This window comes from Heterodontus francisci, chromosome 12, assembly GCF_036365525.1.
Source record: "Heterodontus francisci isolate sHetFra1 chromosome 12, sHetFra1.hap1, whole genome shotgun sequence".
Taxonomy (NCBI): domain Eukaryota; kingdom Metazoa; phylum Chordata; class Chondrichthyes; order Heterodontiformes; family Heterodontidae; genus Heterodontus; species Heterodontus francisci.
Genome location: NC_090382.1, coordinates 35,801,742 through 35,813,741, shown reverse-complemented (window position 1 = coordinate 35,813,741; position 12,000 = coordinate 35,801,742). Strand labels below are relative to the sequence as shown.

The 12,000-nt window shown below is 42.9% G+C and overlaps 1 long non-coding RNA gene across 1 annotated transcript in view; it reads left to right on the top strand.

The window, feature by feature from the left end:
• Positions 1 to 11,190, top strand: part of LOC137375570 (uncharacterized) — a 42,406-nt gene extending 31,216 nt beyond the window's left edge. Inside the window, exons 2-3 of the long non-coding RNA XR_010976025.1 lie at positions 8,847 to 9,001; positions 11,102 to 11,190. This is a non-coding gene — a long non-coding RNA (uncharacterized lncRNA). The remainder of the gene's footprint in view (positions 1 to 8,846; positions 9,002 to 11,101) is intronic.
• The last annotated feature ends 810 nt before the right edge of the window (positions 11,191 to 12,000 follow it).

The following is a 12,000-nucleotide window of genomic DNA, read 5'->3' as shown; positions in this document are numbered from 1 at the left end:
CTCTCTTATTTCACTCATGTGTCCCTGAATTCTATCGAAAAGCCTGTGAAAGCTTTGGAGTGAGCAGATTATCTGGTAACAGCTTGTTGTTTGTATGTCTCATTGTTCGGGCTGTAAATGTGAGCACTGAGGTGAAGCTGACACAATAAAAGCAAACAGCAGCAGCTTCTATGGGAAGAAGAGCTGCCCAAATGAAGTCCGGCTGTTTATAGAAGGCCAGCCATCCAATACCTATTAACTGCAGCTTGGCTTTGTCAGAGACAAGAAAAAGGTAGGCTCAGCATCAAACGTGTTCCCCTAAAGGAAGGCAGACCAAGAGAATTAACTACCCTGTGACAGACAAGTAATTTGTACCATGGTGCTTTGACACAAGAGGACCAAGAACTTTCTTTGTGTTCCCATAATCTCCCTCCTTTGTTCTGAAGGTGTAATTTTGCCGTGGTAGAGAGTTGCAGGGATTTAATTAAGGTAATAGTTATCTAATTCCATTAAACAAGGCAATTTAACTCACAGTGTGACCGACACCAAAAAACCTTCCCTTTCCTCCTTTAATCTTAACGTCTTAATCTTCTATTAACTCTCACCCTCCCTTCATCCTTGCCATCAAAAAAATAAAGTCAATTGTCCTCTGAACTATCTGAGGACAGTTGCTTTGATGTTGGACTCAGGACTCACAGCTGTTGTCTGGCCTTTCACTTGAAATCTTTTATGCAATATACAGGCTAATGGAAAGCAAAATGGGCATTCAGCACTGTACCCAGTTGAACCTCTTCCTGTAGTCATGTTTACGAGACACTCATTTCTCTTTGCAGACCACAGTGTCTCAATATTTAAGCATCTTGTTTGAAAATTATTTGTTTTTTTATTTTTGATCCATTTTTAGACCAACAGTTCATTCAAAAGGATGAATCCTGGATAGACAATCTGAGCTCAGCCTGCTGCACCAGAAGGAGACTGACAGTATCCTGGGCTAACTCACTTAACCTGTTAAAGGTTTCTGATCCCCTGTCTGTCCCCGACCCTGTGAAATTGCGACATGGGGAACCAAAGTAGCAAACCCATATCCTCCATGCCAAAATGTGTTGAGGTTCAGACAGTTATTTTCCTTTTGGTCATCCTTTTTATACCAGTTTATTTCCCCACTCCCCGTCCCCACCCCCACTCCTTCGCTCTTTATTGGGGTATGGCTCTATGGACTCCATGTTATGCCACTCAAGTGAGCCTAAACATTGAGTACTTGGCAAACGCGAGCGAGCATCACAGCTACAGCTGGTCCTTCCTCCACACATGTGCACATGCCAGTACTCATAGATTCATAGACTCTAACAGCACAGAAGGAGGTCATTTGGCCCATCATGACTGTTCTGGCTTTTGGAACGAGCTATCCAATTAGTCCACCCCCTGCTCTTTCCCATAGCCCTGCAATATTTTGCCTGTTTAAGTATTTATCCAATTCCCTTTTGATAGTTGCTTTCAAATCTGCTTCCACCACTCTTTCAGGCAGTACATTTCAGATCACAACAACTTGCTGCGGTAAAAAGTTCTCCTCATCTCCCCTCTGGTTCTCTTGCCAATTGTTTTAAATTTGTGTCCTGTGGTTATTGACCCTCTCATCAGTGGAAACAGTTTCTTGTTTCTTCTTATTTGCCCTATCAAAACCCCTCATAATGTTGGACACCTCTATTAAATCCCCCATAACCAATCATTTCAGAGCATTACGGGCCCCCCTTTTTATTTTTATTTTTACTTATTTTTTCTTTTTTGTGTTTATTTTATTTTAGTTTGTTTAATTTTGTTTTTACTGTGCCTACCCACTGTTTTTTTCATGTTTGTGCTTTGGGGCCAGGCTGCTCAGTTTTCTGTCAATTAACACCCTCTCTGTACTAACGCTTTATCTTTCAGCACACCATTAACATACCGTTTTCCTTTACTCCATGACCTTCTGGTCAGTTATTCTCTGTGACCCTCTGTCCTATCAACACCTTCTCCTATTCTAATCTCTTGCCCCACCCCCGCTTCACTTGCTTAAAACCTTTTACATTTCTAATATCTGCCAGTTCTGATGAAGGGTCACTGACCTGAAACGTTAACTCTGCTTCTCTCTCCACAGATGCTGCCAGACCTGCTGAGTATCTCCAGCATTTCTTGTTTGTGCCCCCATAACTATCTCTGCTCTAAGGAGATCAACCCAGATTCTCCAGCCTCATCCTCACTATAATTCTAGTAAATCTACTCTGCACCCTCTCCAAGGCCTTGGCATCGTTCCTTAAGTGTGTTGCCCAGAATTTGACACAATTTTCCAGCTGAGGCTTAACCAGTGATTTATAAAGGTTGAGCAAACTTCCTTGCTTCAGTCATCAATGGAAAGCGATTAGGAATGGGAACCCGGGCTCATTCTCCTGTTCCTTAGTCCAGGGACACTGAGGCCAATTCTAGTGCATCTACAGCTGAGATCAGTTAACTCAGCACGGAATAGGGTCTGAATCTAGATCTTTGTGGTCTGACTTTATGTCCTTAAATTTGCCCGCGTGGTCATTCTTGATGTCTGAGCCCAGGTGGTGAATAGCAGAGGTTAGCATAAGCCTGTCACCTGGTTACATAGCCCTACATCAGAATTAGCAACTGAGGTGAATCTGAACTTCTGCTGGCATCAATACAGCAAAAAAATAAATGAGCCATGATATTCCATGTGGTGTTCCAGTAAAACAGATCTTCCAGTTGCCAACCTTAAAATTTCCCGATAAGTTCATTTTCAATTACAGCAGGCTCTGCAGGACCAGTATATTGAGTGTCAGTGCTACAGGCACTAGTCTTAATACATTATAAAAGCAGCTTCTACATCCACTCCTAAAGCTGGAGGCTAAAGACCCACTACATTCCTCCAGACTTCTGATTTCTCCACTTTCGCAGAGTTTATCTTGCCTCTTTGTCTTCCTCGTCATTCATTATCACCCATTTTCCCAGGTGGTGACATCTCCCAGCAACTTTCCTTCTGAGTCTTGGATAAGGTGCTCACAGTGCAGAGCTAATGGCACTAGTCAAGCCTGTACCCCGACAAGAGTCTGTTTTGTTTCTCTAATGTGCCAGAAGAATGGGAATAAAATGGACTTCATTCGGTACATGCGTTAGAAATTTGGGACACTAATGAATCTGCTATATGACCCCAACCCCAATGCAGTTGCCTCACCTTCTCAATATTGGGCCCCAATTTATAATTAATTCACACGGTTACTTCCTACTGTCCCAGGAGCAGATTAACACAGAGGCCTATGGATCGGTGGCCAGGAGCATCAGCCAAATATGAAGCCTCATCCAGTGGTTCCTTCACAGAATCACAGAATCACAGAATAACACAATGCAGAAGAGGCCCTTCGGCCCATCGAGTCTGCACCGATGCATTAAAACACCTGACCTGTCTACCTAATCCCATTTGCCAGCACTTGGCCCATAGCCATGAATGTTATGACATGCCAAGTGCTCATCCAGGTACTTTTTAAAGGATGTGAGGCAACCTGCATCTACCACCCTCCCAGGCAGGGCATTCCAAACTGTCACCACCCTCTGGGTAAAAAAGTTCTTCCTCAAATCCCCCTTAAACCTCCCGCCCCTCACCTTAAACTTGTGACCCCTCGTAACTGACCTTTCAACTAAGGGGAACAGCTGCTCCCTATCCACCCTGTCCATGCCCCTCATAATCTTGTACACCTCAATCAGGTCACCTCTCAGTCTTCTCTGCTCCAGTGAAAACAACCCAAGCCTATCCAACCTCTCTTCATATCTTAAATGTTCCATCCCAGGCAACATCCTGATGAATCGCCTCTGCACCCCCTCCAATGCAATCACATCCTTCCTATAATGTGGCGACCAGAATTGCACACAGTACTCCAGCTGTGGCCTTACCAAAGTTCTGTACAACTCCAACATGACCTCCCTGCTTTTGTAATCTATGCCTCGATTGATAAAGGCAAGTGTCCCATATGCCTTTTTCACCACCCTATTAACCTGCCCTTCTGCCTTCAGAGATCTATGGACAAACACGCCAAGGTCCCTTTGTTCCTCGGAACTTCCCAGTGTCAGGCCATTCATTGGATACTTCCATGTCACATTACTCCTTCCAAAGTGTATCACCTCACACTTTTCAGCGTTAAATTCCATCTGCCACTTTTCTGCCCATTTGACCATCCCGTCTATATCTTCCTGCAACCTAAGACACTCCACCTCACTGTTAACCACTCAGCCAATCTTTGTGTCATCCGCGAACTTACTGATCCTATCCCCCACATAGTCATCTATGTCGTTTATATAAATGACAAACAATAGGGGACCCAGCACAGATCCCTGTGGTACGCCACTGGACACTGGCTTCCAGTCACTAAAACAGCCATCTGTCATCACTCTCTGTCTCCCACAGCTAAGCCAATTTTGAATCCACCTTATCAAGTTACCTTGTATCCCATGTGCATTTGCTTTCTTGATAAGTCTCCCATGTGGGACCTTGTCAAAGGCTTTGCTGAAATCCATGGAAACTACATCAACTGCACTACCCTCATCTACACACCTGGTCACATGCTCAGAAAATTCAATCAAATTTGTTAGGCATGTCTTCCCTCTGACAAAGCCATGCTGACTATTCCTAATCAAATTTTGCCTCTCCAAGCAGTGCTAGATTCTCTCCTTCAGAATTTTCTCCAATAGTTTCTCTACCACTGACGTGAGACTCACTGGTCTGTAGTTCCCTGGCTCATCTCTACAACCTTTCTGAAATAGTGGGACCACATTAGCTGTTCTCCAGTCCTCTGGCACCTCCCCCGAGGCCAGAGAGGAATTAAAAATTAGGGTCAGAGTCCCTGCAATCTCCACCCTCGCCTCCCACCGCATCCTGGGACACAAATCCTTGCTCCTTGTTCCTTGCTCCCCTTTGTAAGATTACACAGTTTCATTTACATGTTGTGTATGGTGATATGATTTGCTTTATTATTAGTGCAGTATGTAAGCTTTCTATGGGCCTCGTTCTTCATGCATTTCACTACAGGTTTGTGCTTTAATGAATCATGAGGGGGTATTATGTGAGGGATGTATAGGAGCCCCAAGTGTTCCTGGTGCCCACCGTCCCAAAAACTTTTAATCTGGCTCTGCCCTCTCCTCTACATCACAGTCCTTTCCCTGGCTGAGACTGAAGCTGCTTGAAGGTGTTTGAGAACAGCCTGCAGTATATTACTAATTCCAAGTAAATTATAATAAAAACAGAACATGCTGGAAATACTCAGCAGGTCTGGCAGCATCTGTGGAGAGAGAAACAGAGTTAATATTTCAGGTCAGTGACCTTTCACCAGAACTGGGAAAAGTTAGAAATGTAATAGGTTTTAAATGGACTGGAAAAAAGGGTGGAAAAGAACTGAAGGGACGCTCTGTGATTGGGAGGAAGACAGGAGACATTAAGTGACAGAAGAGTTGGCGGGGCGGGGGTGGGTGAGCAGAGCCAAAAGGAGTAATAATGGGACAAGTAAATAATCAAAAGATGTGTCCAGAGGAGGTGTGAATGGTAGAATAATGAACAGCTGCCATCCAAAAGCAAAACAAGAGAAAACAAGATTAAAACTCAAACATGAAAAGAAAAGGAAACAAAATGGGGTGAAGAGGTTATGGTGTGAAATTTTTGAACTCAATATTGAGTCCAGAAGGCTGTAAAGTGCCTCTTTGAAAGATGAGTTGCTGGTCCTTGAGCTTGCACTGAGCTTCATTGAAACTGTATTGAACACTAGGCAATGCTAAGGGCTAGCCAGAGAAAGTGGTAGAGATTTGAGCCAATCAGAAAAGCTGTGGACATCTTTAAACTGTGACATCCACCACACTCAGGTCTTTGGATATATTCAGATTTGGATATTCTGATAACTCAGGTGCAGTTCTGTAATTTTGTAGGTTATAACAGAAACAATGAATCTGTGGCTCAGTTGGTAGCACTCTTACCTCTGAATCAGAAGGGTGTGGGTTCAAGTCCCACTCCAGGGCTTGAGAACAAAAATCAAGGCTGATACTCCAATGCAGTACTGAGGGAGTACTGTACTGTTAGAGGTGTCATCTTTTAGATGAGATGTTAAACTGAGGTTCCATCTGCTTGTTTGGGTGGATGTAAAAAATCACATGGCACTATTTCGAAGAAGAGCAGAGGAGTTATCCCCAGTGTCCTGGCCAAGATGTATCCCTCAGTCAAGATCACAAAAACAGATTATCTGGTTATTATCAGATTGCTGTTAGTAGGAGTTTGCTGTGTGCATACTGGCTGTTGTGTATCCTACATTACAACAGTGACGACACTGCAAAAAGTACTTCATTGGCTGTAAAGTGTTTTGAGATGTCCAGTGATTGTGAACGGCACTATATGAATGCAAGTCTTTCTCAGATAGATAGGCAGACAAAGCTGGAAGAGATAGATTATCACTCAGCTAAGCTCTATTGCTCTAAAACCTGCCATACATCTTCTGCATCCATTTTGATGACAAACTTCCTTGGCCAATTAACCAATCAGAAAGTACTTTGACCCCTGACCTATGTTGTGCATTAAACACCTGACATCTGCTGATCTGAGGTGAAAGAAGAGAATCAAGTGGCCATTCACACCAACTCATTATCAGTGATCATTTGATGTTTGAAAACAACACCCCCTTGACCCAATGGTCTTTTAAGAGCTTGTCTCCCACTGTGATGTCAGCGGGTTCTCAGAGACTTCAGAGTTCTACAGGAAAAGGACACAGTGGTAGAGCCAAGCTTGCAGGCTTGGCTCCAGCATCCTTTTCTATTGTTAGCCTGTCTGTCAGTTCCAGAGGTTACACCATGCCTGGCAATAATTCATGTTATTTATACCATCTTTGAATCCAGTGGAAAGATTTGAGGGAATGCACCTGTGCAGGAGGTGGGCTAGTTTCTGTGGTTCTGCAAACAGAGATGAAACATCCTGCTGTAACAGAACCACAGGTCTTAGAACAGACACACATTCAACCCATAAAACTAGCTGCCAGGGCTACGAGTTCTGGCTGATCCATCATGGGATACCACCATGGTTTATGATTTAGAACTGGTTTATGACTTTCAATGGGTTCATGGTTTTCAGTGCGTATATGACACTGAACCAGTATATCATTATGAATGCTTTTTATAATTTTCAGTAGGTTTGCGATGTTCAGTAGGATTAAGATTTTGATAGAAATATCAAACTGAGGAAATCTTCGTGGACACTTTGATGATATCACTCAAGACTTAGAGCAGTGAAGGCTGAGGGGGGACCTGATTGAGGTATACAAAATTATGAGGGGCATTGATAGGTTAGATAGGCCCAGAAGGTGGTTGGAATCTGGAACGCACTGCCTGAAGAGGTGGTAGAGGCAGGAACTCTCACAACATTTAAGAAGTATTTAGATGAGCACTTGAAATGCCATAGCATACAAGACTACGGGCCAAGTGCTAGAAAATGTGATTAGAACAGTTGGGTATGATGAAGGGTCACTGACTTGAAACATTAACTCTGCTTCTCTCTCCACAGATGCTGCCAGACCTGCTGAGTTTTTCCAGAATTTCTTGTTTGTGTTTTAGAATAGTTAGGTGCTTGATGGCCGGCACAGACACGATGGGCTGAAGGGCCTGTTTTTGTGCTGTATAACTCTGTGACTCTGTGACCCCAGCAGCTCCTCCACTCCAAATCATCAAGTTTACTATCTTTGAATTACTGCTGGGGAAAAAGATTCTCTGATTGGGCTGAAATTTATGAGCGAGCCGCAAATCGCGGCGGTGCACTCTGATCGCGGCAGTCTTCAGGCGCAGATGCGCAGTTGCTGAGCCCCCGCGATATTTCGCGCGGGGGCTCATTTAAATGGAGGGGCAGAGCAGCCACCCCCAGTGACGTAGAGGGGGTGGCCACACCATCCCCGGCAACGGCGTCTCTGGCGCCACTGCACTGGTGCTGGCGCCATTTTTAAAGATCTTCAAGCCCTTCAGGTAAATTTAAATGTTTATAGGTCCCACCGCACTAATATTAGCAATTAAATTTTATTCAAACTTTGCATCCCTTCTCCCCACCTCCCCCCCACCCCCTGCAATGAGTTCTCAATAAATAAAATTACCTATACCCCTGGAAAAACAATTTTTTACATGACGAACTTTAACCCCCCCCACCCACCTTCATAACATTTGACCCTCAACCCCTTCCCACCATCCCCACTCCCCTACCCCTCCCGACCTGAACATTTCATTGCTCCCCCCTCCCCGCCAGTGTCACGCCTCGGAACTCTGAATGGACTTCCGAAGGCATGGGGCTTCTGGCCGGTGGCCAGAATATCGGCGTGGGATGGCCGCCAGGACAAGGTTGGTTCATTTGAATATTTTTAAATGAAGGCCCTGCCACCAAGGCCTCCCTGCCGCCAGTAAAATGCAGCGGGGCGTTCTCAGCATCGGGGGTCGTGGTGGGCCACTCCCTGAAGAATTTTCTGGGCCCTGCTGCCCGCTCCCCCCATCCCCCTCCATGACCCCCAACCCTGGAGGTCTCATAAAATTTGTGTTTGGGTGAAAGGACTAAAATACACAACTGTTCAGAGACATACCTACAAAAGGCAACTCTGTACTATATAGAAATCTGTGGAGTGCAGAGTTAGCATTTTTTGCTTATACAGCAGACCACATATAACACACACATTTACTGATCTCTGTAACCAGTATTACATTTCATAAGCACTCTCATGTAACACAGATATTTACACAGACATCTTTTGAGCAGAAAGTGCTCTATAATAATATTGTCAATCACAAAATAATTTACTAATTTTTTTCTTTTCTCATTTTCTCTCCCTGTTCTCCAGAAGGTGTTGATTCAGATGTACAAGCACTGGGCACACAGGCACTATGGCTCTCTCTGATACTTTACCATACTACCACCCTACACAGTGAGGACTGGTTGACTGTGAAGACAATCACAGCCATGCTCAATAATGCCCTCATTTGAAGGGTGTCTATTGTACGTTAATCACCACAGTCAGTGCATTAAGGGATAAGGGGGTTGGGGGGAGGGGGGGCCGTGGGGAGAGAAGGGGAGGAAAACTGGAAAAAAAATTAAGATGCCAGTGAGGCTAAAAATCAAATTAAAGGAGAGTTGCTGAACATGTATATGCAAGGGTCTGTACCCTCAAATGTCTGTGTGAAGGGATTCAGAAAATCAGCAATCATTGAGTGCATTTACACTGCAACTGGTACTAATACAAAGTAATATTGGTACATAGCAATGCTAATGTGAGTGTAACTGGGTGTTGATCTGGCTCCTGATTGCACTAAAGCTGGGCAGTGCGAGATTTAATCTAAGAGGCAGTGGGTGCGTGGCAATTTTTGAAATGGAGTTTCCTATAAGTCCCATAAATTAATTATATAGAATACCCATTTTATTTTGTGTATTTCCCAACATTTTTTAGACTTTTTGGAAGTTTTCAAATATTTTCTGATGTGTATACATATCAGAGGTTATGACGTACTAAGCTGAACTGAAAACTAAAATAATGAATCATGTTTCGAACATTACAGCAGTGACTACATTGCCAAAATAGTTACTTGGCCGTGAAGCACTTTGGCACATCCTGAGGTTGTGAAGGATGCCAGTTTTCCTCACTTTATGTATATTGTGGTAATGTATTTGCAATATGTGGAAATGGTAATGTAAAAAGAAAGAAAAAAAGAAGGTAATGTATTACTAACAAAACATACATGTTCCTTGGCCACAATGCTTTTTTTAAGCCTAGAAGTTACTGTTAGTGATTTTAATTTAATTTTACTATGTCCACTGTATTAAATGCGTTGACATCTCAGTTAAAAACCAAAGGGAAGGTCACACAAACATGTAAGTGTTCATCCACTAATATCACCAACAGTAATTTCTAGGCTTTGGGCTCAAAATGAATCACTGATAAAATAACAGTAGATAGTATAAAATAAAGTTCCTCATTAGAATAACTAATGCCGAGTCCAATGATCTTCATCAGACGATGATTGACCATACTGCCTTGATCTTGAAATAAAAACAGAAAGTTCTGGAAATACTCAGCAGGTCTGGCAGTATTTGTGGAGAGAGAAACAGAGTTAACATTTTAGGTCAGTGACTGCCTTGATTTTGTGTGATATACCATCTTGTACTGTGACAGTTAGGATCAGATCCCACAAGGGAAGAGATGGCCCATATAGATTCCCGACTTGTGTTTCAGGTTAGTTCTCTTCATCCTTCATCAGCTCAGAATTATTCTGCCTCTCCATTAATGAAGAACTTTGAAAATGTGTTTGATTGAAATTGAAAGTGAATTGGTGAACTCACTGTATGATGCATAGTTCCATCTGGAAAAATTCTTAAGTCGGAGAATTGTCTGTCAAGGAAGCTGATAGGGTCAAAGATGAGAAGTATCCAAATCATTAATCAGATGCCACTTTGGAGCGATAGCAGAGGACAAATCAATTTATGGGCCACAAATCATTCATAATTATGCATTAAATAGCAGAATGGGATTTCCTATCAGCTATCATTAATAATAGTAAAGTTTGTGATGGGGACAAATTTTATGTCATGAAATTGTGGAATCTAAGGAGTAATCATTAAGGTAGCATTGAATGATAATGGGGAATAAGCTAAATTCTAAGTAATATATAATGATAAAAGGCATCATCTGTGAATGAGGATTAAATATGGTGGCCTAAGTATTCCACTCAGCCATTGTGCCAGCAGAAGTGAGGTGAGTGAGTACTTCCACCTGCCTTGACCCAGCCGTACTTCTGTCCTTGAGGTCATTGCCAAATGAGAGGCAGGCTTCCTGGGCTCTTATAGGGAAAGGGAGAATGAACAAACTTGCATTTATATAGCATCTTCATAACCTCAGGACGTCCTAAAGGGCTTCACAGCCAATTATGTACTTTTGAAGTGTAGTCACTGTTGTAAAGAAATGCAGCAGCCACTTTGCACACAGCAAAGTCCCACAACCAGAAATTAAATAAATGCCCAGATAGTTTATTTTATTGATGTTGAATAAGGGATAAATATTGGTCAGCTTGCAAGCTAACTATCCTGCTCTGTTTTCAAAAATAGTGCCATTGGATCTTTGATGCCCATTTGAGAGGGCAGAAGGGACCTTTAACGTCTCATGCAAAAGACAGAAGATCCAACAATGCAATGCTTCCTGAGTATTTCAATAAAATGTTAATCAAAATTATGTGCTCAAGTTTATTGAGGGGGATTTAACTCAGAAGTGAGAGTGCGATGACTGAGACAAGAAAATCAATGCTAGTCTAGGGCTGGTAACATGTTCCTAATAAAAAGCCCCACATCCAGCATTGGAACAGTGCAAATGATGGGAAACCAGGTGGATGCTGTGCTTCCTTCATTAACCTGCGATGTGCAGATGGATGGGCACATTTGAGGCTAGCAGGTTTACTGTCTGGAGAAACAGCTTGGGCTGGCAGGGTCATGGCAGATCATGTTGCCAAGTATATTCCTGGCCACCTTCATCCTAGATCTGCTGGAAAACCAGCAGACAGGACTGGCAATCTGGTTGTATGTGCATGTGAAAGATATGTTACTAACAACTGCACTTAATGCACCTGTAAGAATTTTCCAATTGCTGATATTTTAATACTGGCAGGAAAATTCAGCCTGGGCCCTTGTGCATGTAAAATACAGCACAAGTGAAAGTAGTATATTTTACAGTAACCCCCAGTTAAAGTTCTGGTGACAGATTTTGTCCAAAATCCACGGAAATAATTTCAACAAAAGCCCTTTGCATGAGTATATAGTGGAAACCTCCCAGAGTATTGCTGTCTATAACAGTTAAAGCTTTGTTTTGGCCTTTGACCTCAGCAGTGACCTGGAACCAAATGGACAGATTATGCTGGATGTGCAGTTCAATTGCAGTACACTGCCACAATGTCACTTGCAAACACATGGGCTTCCAGATGACAGCTAAACAGCAACTACAATGTTATATAATA